This window comes from Vicugna pacos, unplaced genomic scaffold, assembly GCF_048564905.1.
Source record: "Vicugna pacos unplaced genomic scaffold, VicPac4 scaffold_124, whole genome shotgun sequence".
Classification (NCBI taxonomy): domain Eukaryota; kingdom Metazoa; phylum Chordata; class Mammalia; order Artiodactyla; family Camelidae; genus Vicugna; species Vicugna pacos.
Genome location: NW_027328804.1, coordinates 236,445 through 248,171, shown reverse-complemented (window position 1 = coordinate 248,171; position 11,727 = coordinate 236,445).

The window sequence follows — 11,727 nt, the reverse complement described above, 5'->3', positions numbered from 1 at the left end:
GACACTGAAGACTACAATAGATGAGAGAGTGTGTTGAGAGAAATTAAGACCTATATTCAAAGAGAATAATCCCATATTCATGGAGCAGAAGGCTTCATTCTACTAAGATGACAAAGGTCCACGAATAGATCTAAGGATTCAAAGAATGCCTACCCAAATCCCAGGTGGTATTTTGCAGGAATTGACAATCAATCTAAAATTCACGTGGAAAATCCAGGAGGTCAGAATACATGAGTGAATCTTGAAAAAGAAGAACAAAGTTTGAGGAATGGAAAGTCAGATGGAACCCACGGTTAATACAAAACCTCTTTAAGCTGAAGATAACTGAGATTCAAAAGATGCAGAAGAAAAGCTGTCATGGAAGCCAATTCTCTCCTTTCCCTTTTCCCTATTAAGTTAGGTTGATAAAAAAGCCTTTAACTTTCACCATTTAACATGGTAGTTACTTTTCTGGTTGGCTCCTGCGTGTGCATAAATAAAACGTTTCTCTCGTTCATCTCCTCTTTACTTCTGTGGGCTCTTTGGGAGGGACTCTGGATTATGGGGACCTGCTCTTTTCTCACCTTCTTTAGTGACATCTTTTGTCCATGGTGAAGTTCTTATAAAAAAGAAAAGTCTCATTGGTTTTGGGTCAGATTTGGAACATGTATACCTTTGGAGACCCCCTGGAGGAACAAGGGGGTTCAATACTGCCTGGAGAATTCACTTGTCAAAATGCCTAACAAGACGCTATTTGCAAGGGTTTTTTTTTAAAGATTCTTACCCTAAAACAAATCCCCTATCTAAACCTCTTGGATGATCAAATATAAAGAAAAAAGGAGAATCATGTCTGGCCTAAGAACACTTGCTTAACAAAACGGAAGGACAGAATCAGTTTCAGAGCAAAAATTAAAATGCATTTATACCATCAACCCTCCCACCCTTTTGTACACTGTCCTCATGTAATCTGCCAGATGGCCCCCTGGAGAAGGCCCTTTGCCCGGAACTCGTGCTCATTTTCAGAGCTCGGCCAAGCGGGAGGTTGGTCCCCAGGGCCTGAGAGGGGCTATGTGTGAAATCTTCTCTGCTGAGACCCAGCGGACTGAAGGTAACTGTGTTCTCTGAGGGAGAGAGAGCACACCGAGCCTCTGTGGAGGCATCTCTGAGACCCTCCCAAAGGCACAAATCTCTAACTCTGGACACGGGAATTTTTGATTGGCATCTTAGTTGGAAATCTCCTCCTGGATAGAAAGAAGCAGATTCAAGATGTTGCAATTGGATGGGCAGGTCGGCCTCTCGAATTAGTCGATGAGGAGGACACGCAATTCTCTGCAGAAGTAGGAACACCCATCCCTGCTCTGCTGACGTCATGTACAGAGAAACAGACGCGACTCTAGGGGGAATTCAAAACCCACCAACCTTTCTTACCGACGTCAACGTCCCCACTTTATTCTCCTGTCAGGTCTCTGCACAAAAACTGTGGCTCATCCCCAAATATCACACACCCATCACCCTGTACCACTCTGTGTCTGTGTCCAACTCGAGCATTAAGGCCTGTGACCGTTACTGTTAAATCGTGTCCCCCTTTCTGCCCGTCTCCCGCCATCATCCCAGTCCAACATCGGTGTCTCTCTCCAGGTCAGCAGCACTCTTCCCACTGGCTTCCCATCAGCTTACCTTGCCCTGTTTCCATTGCTTATTCCCCATACGTTACCCACAACGGTCTTATTAAAGTATGAATCAGATCAAGTAGTTCCGCATTGCAAAATACTTTCGTGATTTTCCATTGTATTCAGAAGGATATCCAGAGTCCCTACCAAGGCCCTATGTGATCCGGGCCCTCACCGATCTCTGCAGCCTCAGCTCTCACCGTTCTGCTCCAGCCCATCTTCACCGCCCCGATGGTCCCCACCAGGACAGCTGCGTTTCTAACTCCAAGTCTAGTACTTACACTTCTTCCGGCCTGGGAGGCTTTTCTTGTCTGTTACCTACGTGGCTTATTCTTTTGCTTTATTCAGGACTTTGTTCAAATTATTTACCCTCAGAGAGGACTTATCTGACCAGATTATTTAAAATAGCACACACATATTTCCTATTCAAACATTTTCTCTCCTAATATGCTTTATGTTTCTTTGTGGCAATTATTAGTACCTGGCAGTACATCATATATTTATTTGCTTACTGGTTTACTGTCTGTCTTTCTTACTAGACCTATATTCATGGAACCACAAATAACTGTTTTAACCAGTAACTTTCAAACCACCTTTAAATGAATTCTTTTATAAGATGAGAATTTCAGAGGCTTCCACGGGTTGCTTAGGGGAAAAAAGAAAAAGGATTCAGGTTGAACTAATTTATTAAGGACCTGAGAGTTGGTTATTTATTTTATACATAGTAGTGTGTACCTGTTAATCCCAAACTCCTAGTCTAGCAAAAGGCCTAGCTGACTACTATTTTTAAAGGAATTTTTTCTTTTTAAACTGGGGTTGTTTGAGATCTCTTTTCTTCTTCGTTATTTTTCTTTTTTTAAAGATTTTTTTTATTATTTTTTTACATTGAGGTACCGCAAATTGAATCCAGCATGTACTCTACCCCTTGAACTATACCATCCCCTCCAAAGACAATTATTTTTATACTTTGACAATACCATATTGAATTAAGATTTTTGTTCCATTTTCCCTTCATAGAGTTTATAACTGAGGGAGAGAGTCAGAGGAAGCTCTGGGCCAACCCTTCCTTCTCAGCGGGTCACTACACAGCAGAGGAGCTTGGCTGTCTCCAGGCCCAGCTCACCTTTCTGCTCTGAGGGCCGACTCAGGCCACTTCTCTTACAGGCGGCATGTTAGAAGCAGCAGAAAGCCAACTAGCGAGCAACAATGACAAAACTGACCCACCTGCAGTTGGACATCATCTGGTCTGAAACGTACCTCTTAAATCTCTTCTTCTTATTAGTGGATGGTTTTCAAAAATATTCCCAAGGAGATGAATCTCACTCCATTTTTTCTGGATTTCTTGGGCCTTCTATGACTTTAACTGCAGGCTTCATTTTCTGCACAACATCTGCAGGGAAGCCAGGCAGAAAACGTGAACAGACCCTGCAGGCCGCGGCTGAGGCCTCCCGTCAAACATCCTTGTTGTGCAGAGCCTACGTTCATGGGACCAGTTTCATTATTGCTGTAATTAGTTCTTGTCCAAGTGTCCCACCGGAAATGTTTCTAGATAGAACGTGGCCTGACGCAGATGAGCAGTGGGGATGTGGGGTGCAGATGACACACAGACTGGAAGGAGAAAAGGGAAATGTTTCTTCAGGCTTCAGTTTGGAAGATTTCTGATTTTTATATGGACATTAAACTTGGTCAGGCTGAAGCACCATTTGCTCTAAGACGGGGTGATGTACACGTATCCCTACAACTTCAAAAAATATGTTGAAGCTGGGCGTAACAGCCTAGGGGACAGACAGCTTTGAGTGACACCTCCGTTCCAGGATGCCTATGATCTCGGGCTCACAAAGAGGAAAAGAATACACATATTTTGCCTCTGTAGTTCTATGTGAAATTATTTTGACCCTTGCCGGATGGTGTAAGATCAGAGAGCATGTAGTCTTTCGTACATCGCAAAGACGACAAGTCTTCTTGATGAGTCAGCACACTGTTTCCGATGGCCCGGGGTCTATGCCAGACATTAGCTGTCTAGACAAATACCACACAGCCCCCCATCCCTCAAGGAGATCACAGTGTGTCGTGGAAGATACAAATTTAAATAGATTTTCAAAACAATGTGGTAAGAGTCACTTTGCATCATATATACTATATGTTCAGAGGGGCTCTTGCACTGCCTGGGGCTGTGTTCTAGAAGATAGGGAAGGTGTCAGAGAGGAAATGCTTTCTGCACTGACATCTGACGGATTCCAGCAAATCTGTAGACCAGGAGAGTGCATGGTGGGGACGGGATTCTCAGCAGCTTGCGTGTCTCGTGCAGACCCCTGGTCATGTCTAAGAGCACTTTGCACTTAGGGAAGGAACGTCAGTGAGGCTAGAGGCTGTGAGGAACTAACGGAAGCTGAGGCTGAAAAAAAGCAGCAATGAGGTGATGAGAAGGTGTGACGTTAAATCAGAGAGCGTGGACTTCCTCACACACGCAGCGTGGAATTCTTTGCGGTTTTAAGGAGGAGAGTGACACAGATTAGTCATTAAAAGTGAGCAAAGTGGATTGTTCACTCTAAAGTACAGCACTGGGGAGACTAGAAAGGGGTGGGAATTAATGCAGTGGGGAGCGAGGAGCAGGGACTTAGTTGGGGGACATTAAGGAATAGAATTGTAGTACTGATGGGGGTGAGGGAGTGGAAAAGTAAAGGAAAACTCCCAGATGTTTGGCACAGAAAAGAGATGGGACAGTGATGCCATTGTTTGAAAAAGTAAAACTAGTTCTGGGCGAGTGTAAATCCAGACAAACAGAGCTTGAGATTTTTATGTGCTAACCAAATGTGAATGTCTACTTGTCAATTAGAAATATATTTCTGGGACTGAACTGAGATGTCCATGCTGGAAAAGATTTGACAGTTAATCATTGGACAGAGGGCAGTTGAAGCCATGGGAATAAATGCCACCCACTGACAGTTTACCAAAGAAAAGGGAAGGAGGGCACTTCTGGTTCAGAAAATATGGCAGACCAGAATCTTGAAGACCCACTCACTTAAGACACATAAAAACGTAGGACAAAATGCTGCCAGTGTTTTCCTGTTTTTTTTTTAAGGGCACGTTTATTGTGGTATGATACCTGTACAATAAAATACACATATTTCACATGTACTACTTGGTGAATTTGATAAATGTCTACACCCAGAAAACCATAACCACGATCAAGATAGCTAACATTTCCATCACTCCCCAAGAGGGGCACTTTTCGAATCCCCATATTTATCCCTTCCCATCTCCTTCTCTCCCTGTGAACCGTAAGTTTGTTTCTCTATGTCTGTGGGTCTGTTTATCTTCTGTATTTAAGTTCATATGTTTCTTTTTTTGATTCCACATATAAGTGATATCATATGGCATTTTTCTCTTTTTCTGGTTTACTTCACTTAGAATGACTATCTCTACGTCCATCCATGTTGCTGCAAATGACATTATTTGTTTTTTCATGGCTGAGTAGTATTCCATTGTATAAATATACTACTACTTCTTTATCCAGTCACCTGTCAATGGACATTTGGGTTGTTGCCATGTCCTGGCTATTATAAATACTGCTGCTGTGAGCATTGAGGTGCATGTGACTTTTTGAATTAGAGTTTTCTTCTGACATATGCCCGGGAATGGGAAGGCTGGATCATGAGTTAAGTCCATTTTCAGTTTTTAAAGGAACCTCCACACTGACTTCTCTAGTGACAATGCAGCCCATCTTGTGAAAGCAGAGCCATGCTCAGAAAGTAATGGGTATTTCTAAGGGCCAGACATGAAGTGCAGTGAGTGTGGCCTGTTCAAGAATCAGAGGGCAGTCTGCCAGGGCTGGAGGAGAGTGACAAGGGAAGTGTGGTACAGGTAGGAGTCAGACCATGTGGGGACATGGCAGGCTGGGATAAGGAGCCTGGACTTCCAGTAATCCCTTGGTAACCATGGGGCACTGGTTCCAGGACTCACCCTGAAGTCAACATCCATGGATGCTGACGCCTCTTGTATAAAATGACATAGGACTTGCATGGGACTCATGTACATCCCCCCATCTACTTTTATATATATATACAAACTTTTTTTATTGAGTTATAGTCATTTTGCAAAGTTGTATCAAATTCCAGCATACAGCACAAGTTTTCAGTTATACATGAGTATACACATATATTTGTTGTCACTTTCTCTTTCACTGTGTCCTCCTGTGTACTTTAAGTTATCTCTAGATTACTCATGGTATCTAATACAACATGAATGTTATGTAAGTAGTTGCCAGTGTATGGCAAATTCAAGTGTTGCTTTTTGAAACTTTCTGTTTTTTCAACAATATTTTCAATCCACCGTTAGTTGAATCTGCTGGATAGGGAGGCCCTAGATATGGAGAATCCCCAAGCTCCTCCTTCCCACATCCTATATTTTCACTGCAAGCACTGAAGGGGTCCAAACATAGAAGAGACCCATCTACCTGCTGGAAACCCTGAGGAATTCCGTCAGCGTATGTAGAGCAGGAGAGAAGGTTTAGGGCCAACTAGTGGGAAAGGAGGGCCTGCCTGGAGAGGATGGAGGAAGGACAGTAGTGGAAGCCATCACGTACTCTTACTGGAACTAGCTGACAGCAGTGAGGGACGCCAAGGAACTGGGTACACGTCACGTGTGGGGCGATCCTGGCCACCAGGTGCAGGGTTCACATAACTGGGACCCAGTTTGCAAGATCAAAATAACAAGGAGGCAAAGGGGCTGCCTCAGTCCCAGGATCCTGACAACGGCCACAGCGACGTGACCCCAGCTAATGCGGTTCCCCTAGTAAGCCAGAAAAACGAAACTCTGAGCCAAGATATTGCAGATTCCACTGCAGCCACATGGATAACTAGATCTCTAACCTGACAAAATGTAACCACCAGAAACAGGAATCTTTCCTTTTCTCTTCCTTTGGAACTTTGGACAGGGAGTCACAAATCTTTGACGGGAACCACCTATAAACCAATTGAGAGCTCACTTTTTCAGGAATAAGCATGGAGAAAAAGAGTGGGGTGATGGTTTAAAGCAGAAGTCAAAGTTGAAGCCCATCTGAGAAATGGTAAAAACATGTTTCTCAATGAATTCGAGTTATGGCAAAAAGAAGGAGGAAGGTTAAGGAAATCTCTATTAATATCCATTCACCATAAAAGACTAGCCAGCCATAAAAAGACAACACCTTAAATTAATAATTTTTTTTTTTGGTGATGAAAAACAATGCCTTAATTTAAAACAAGGCTTGGGCCATCAACAACACTCTGAGAATTGTTGACGAGGAGAACATAAATCTGCATATAGATATGTAAGTGTTCCAAGTCCACCACTCAAAAACAATTAGTCAATCATGTGTCCAGTTGATTGGGAAATCCCAATAAGTAAATAACTCAAAAGTGGGAAAGACATGGGATTAAATAGTGGTAGTGAGCAATGAAATCCAAGATGTATATACCTATATTTTCTTTGTTAATGTAACAAACTTAAAGCAACTGTCTAAAAAGTAGTAACTGGAGCACACAAACACACACACACACAATTTAGAACAACAGAGAGGTAAAATATGCTAAATTTATCATTATTGAGGAACAGGATCTAATAGATTATTTCATTTTTGAGACTCTTATAGGAATACTGGTCCAATTGCATAAAAATTTATGAACTTAGAGATGATTTATAAAGATTTAGAGAGAATTTTCTTTAAGAGGCAATATAGCTTCCAAATCACTGAAGAGAAAATTAACAATAAAAAAATTAATTAATCTAGGTAATATGGAGTAACACTGACCATATTTACCACCCAAAAATAAACCACAAAATGGATAAAATATATGAAGCAATGATTTTTAAGACACGTGGAAACGATCATCCACTAGGACCTTGCCTTGCCACCTCAATACCAAGGCTCCTAGTCCTCCTACTGCCATCACAAAGGATGTCCACCAGGAGGCGACATTTCCTTCCTCTGCTCCTACTGCAGAGCCAGTCCTGAGCAGTCCTTTTCCAGGTGTTGGCAGGCAGCTCCCAGAAGTGCTCTCGTGGGCCTTGGTCCCTTTTGGCCACCAGCAAAGGGATCAAGGATGAGCAGTGAGCCTCCTTCCTCATCCAAGACCTAGGAAACTATCTGACTTCTGAGCAGCCCTTCACTCTTGTCTGCTGTCTGGTACTCTCCACCCGGCTTCCCGAGTCCCCGGCACGGGCAGCCTGCACACTGGCCACAGCCCATCAGAATCTGTTCCCCCGCCAAGAGGCCACGCATGATCATGAGCAGGGCTCCAGGCCTCTGGAGCAGTGCGGCTTGGACTGGGTCCTGGCCCTGGGCGCGCGAGCTCCATGCCCTTGGTTGAGTCAGTCAACATCTCTAAGCTACAGTTTCCTCATCAGTAAAATGAAGACATAATCAATATGGAAAAAAAAACAGAATCTGAGGGGGACTAAATTTCTGGTGATTGAAGATAATTTTAATTTTGATTTATACAGCAAAGGACATCATACAATTTTTACTACATCGTATTTCTAAAGGACAGCTTCTACTATTAAAAGTAATGCATGCACGTACACACAAACACACGTGCAGACACACTGGCTCTAGTCCACATACATCCCCACGGGCACACACACATGGAGTCATGTACCACCCACACACCCATAACATACGCACAACCACACACATCCTCAGGCGCACACACACACATAACATACAGAACCACATACATCCCCAGGTGCACGTGAGCACACACAAACACACAGTCATGTACAACACACGTCCCCAGGTGCGCGCGTGCACACACACACGTCTTACACACTTTGGCGTTATTCTAAATCAATTTACAATTGAGGGTCACAGTGTCCATTGTTTTATCCACTCAGAAGGTCCTGACTTTGGAACGTGAAGCAGGAGCTCTCCTCTCTGGAGATGGTCTTTACCAATTACAGTCTCAGTAGAGCCAACATAACTGCTCTGGACCTTTGGAAGTGCAGGCCAGAGCATACCTGGGAGCTCACATCCTGTACATGTAAACATGTTAAGTGCAGTAGGTTCTAAAGTCCTGCCTTTACAAATATACGTTCATTATAAGGGGGAAGACCAGGTTCAAATTTAGAATTCCAAGACACAGGGGAGTCCGGCAAAGAAAGTGAGCGTGTGGGGAGAGCTGATTCCCAGTCTCTGACCACTAGCCTGATCCTTTTCTTCCCAATGCTGGGTCCATCCCTTGCCACAAGTGGCCTTGGATGTTCACAGGGGGACACTCAAAACTCACATTCGGGATCTGCTCATACCCTCCATACATACAGCTGCCCTTTGGCCTCTCTGTGAGTCCTGGGAATCTGAGCTTCCGGGAGAGCCGGTGCAGGCACTAGGAATGGGTCAGGGGCTGCTGAGACAGGGCATCTGGGGTCCTGGGCTTCTAGAGCATGGGATGGAGCCAATGACCCTGCCCCCTTGGCCCTGCTGACTCCACCCCATGGAGGGCGTGGCCAGAGGAAGTGTCAGGGCCAGAGGGACCCTCTGCAGTGCAGGACCCAGGGCAGCGGGCCCCCTTGCCAGGGTCTAAGAGCAGAAGGCCTAAGGAAAGATCTGAAGAGGCTGTAAGGTATCTTCATTCCCATTAATTAAACAAAAATAAAAGCATACCACAGGCGTGAGTGGAAAGGGATTTGTTAGAACAAGGGAAGGCACTTGCCAAGGTCTGGCCATAGAGGGCTGGTGGGTTTGTCAGGTTGATGAGGAACCAAGAGGCTGTTAGTCCCTTCTGGGTCTAAACACCTCTTGAATTCCTCCGGGTGACACTGAAATGCAGTGAGACACGGAACTCTCTTAAGTTGTTAAAATCTTCATGGTGAACCATTCAACTCTCTCCTCATTCTTGGCTGCGAAAGCACGATAAACACAGGCCAGAAACTCATCAGCCTGTTGGTTGGTTCACTATCCGTCTGGCGCCTCCTCTTGTAGGAGCCTTTATCACATCACCCAGGGCTGACCCGGCTCAGGATTATAGCTGATTTTCCGCAGGTGGCATCACTTGCTAGTGACATGAAGCAGGCACATTAGCCACCTCCCAAACACTGAGGCTCTTCCTGGGAGGAGCCTTCAGACCCCCAATCCAGCCTCTGCACCACGATGTTCCTTAGTGTCACTACCGGTTTGCTGCCTTGGCCTCTAGCTTTGACCAGATCCTCGCCAGATTGTCGATAAATATCACCCATATACCACATCTAAGCTTGCGGTCCAGATGTGACCATGGTTCTTATTTTCTTCCCATCGATGGATTGTTTGATCTTTGTGTAATCATGTCGACAGCAAGGCCAGTACAGCCCTCTTGAGGCCTCCCCGAGCCGCCTCTGTGTATAACTGTCCTAGCACCCCAGGGGATCGGGTCTGAAGCCTGGCACTCAGACACGAGGATGTCAGCTGGAGAGACAGGAATCCACTCCTGCTGTGGCTTCTGCTGTGGCTCAATGTGGCCATAAAAACGGATCCCACAGGCCCTGACGTCACTTGATTCACTGCAGGGATGCTCCCACACTGCCGCGTTCCCCAAGAGACTGAGGGCTTTCTGCTTGTTCCGGAAGGCCCCACCCCCGAGGGGACACTGGGTCCAGTGGAGCGTCCAGCCTGCTTCCCCGCCAGCCCTTAGGGCCTTTGTGGGGCCTGGAACATCAACTAACCTCCCCTTAGGGACCCCTTTGTCCTTTGCAGCCAACAGACCTAGGTCATAAGCAGTTTAACTCACCTGAGGGTGTTTTCCTCACTTCAGGGGCAGTGAGGACTGGGCTTCTTCACACTCCAAGTGCCCCCGGTCTGGATGCAGACAGTCTGGCTCTCCCCCCAGTCCTGCAGGTTCCGGCCACACCTCCTGCTGGTCACGGAGTCTGTGCTGTATTCTCTTCCAGGACAACAGGTGCACTCTGCCCCCCACCCTGTCCCCACCAGCAGTGGCAGAGGTGGAGGACAGGCGGGTGAGCTTGGGCCTGAGACACTGCCCTGAAATCAGTGCCCCAGAGGCCGCTGGTGACTAGAGGGACCACGGGGAAGAAGGCAGCATGGGATGGGAGGGGGAGGAAGGTTCAGGATAACGAGACGAAAAGGGGAACAGATAGCACCGTGAGGACCTCGACCATGAAAGGGAAGAAGATAGACAGTGACAGCTGGAGCGGTGTTGGCGTTAAAAGCTGCGGGCATTTTCATTTAATTTTATTAATTACCATTACATATAGTGACATATTTTTATTTGATTAAAGATTAGGTGCCATGTCATATAACAGGATATAGTATATTATTTATTAAATAATACATAATAGTAGATATACTAGCATGTTATGTTCTGTTTATTTATTATCAGATAGTATATAATACATATGTAGTTATTTATATACATAATATATAATTCATGCATCTATATAATATATAACACATAACAATGTAGGATTATGAATATTATATTTTATAACAAGATTACATAACAATAATGATGTAATATTATCCATTGTATATCTTGGCTCATGACACATTCTCACCTTAGGTGCCTGTCAGAAGTATTTATGTATTAAAATTAATATTATAAGAAACAGTTGTGAACCTGTCACCCAGCACCAGAACAGGACTATTGACAGTGACATACTGTGTCCTATCCTGCCCTAGGCCTCTTCTCACAGGAAGTAACCAGCATCCTGAATCCTGGCTTACACTTGCCTTGTGTTACTGTCACACACACAACATTTAAGATCAGTTAAAACAAATGAACTGCAGGTACATGCAACGAAGTGGATGCATCATACACCCTATGTTAAATTGAAAAAGTAAGCCCAAGAAGGTAGCCTATAGTGTGCTAAGCTTTTAACTGTGTATATATATGTCAACTAAACTCACTAAATTAAGAACAACTACAGCTAGAGTCCAGGTGGGAGAGGGACAGATAAAAGGTGAGGTGAGCAGATTTGCTGCAGGTGAGCGAGTTCCCTTCAAGTAACATGTCATTCTCTCTGAAGCAGGAGGCAAGGCCATCTGCTGGGAGTCAGGGAAGAGACAGAGGGAAGCTTAGAGGTGTGCAGAGAGCATAGAATGTTGACACCACTG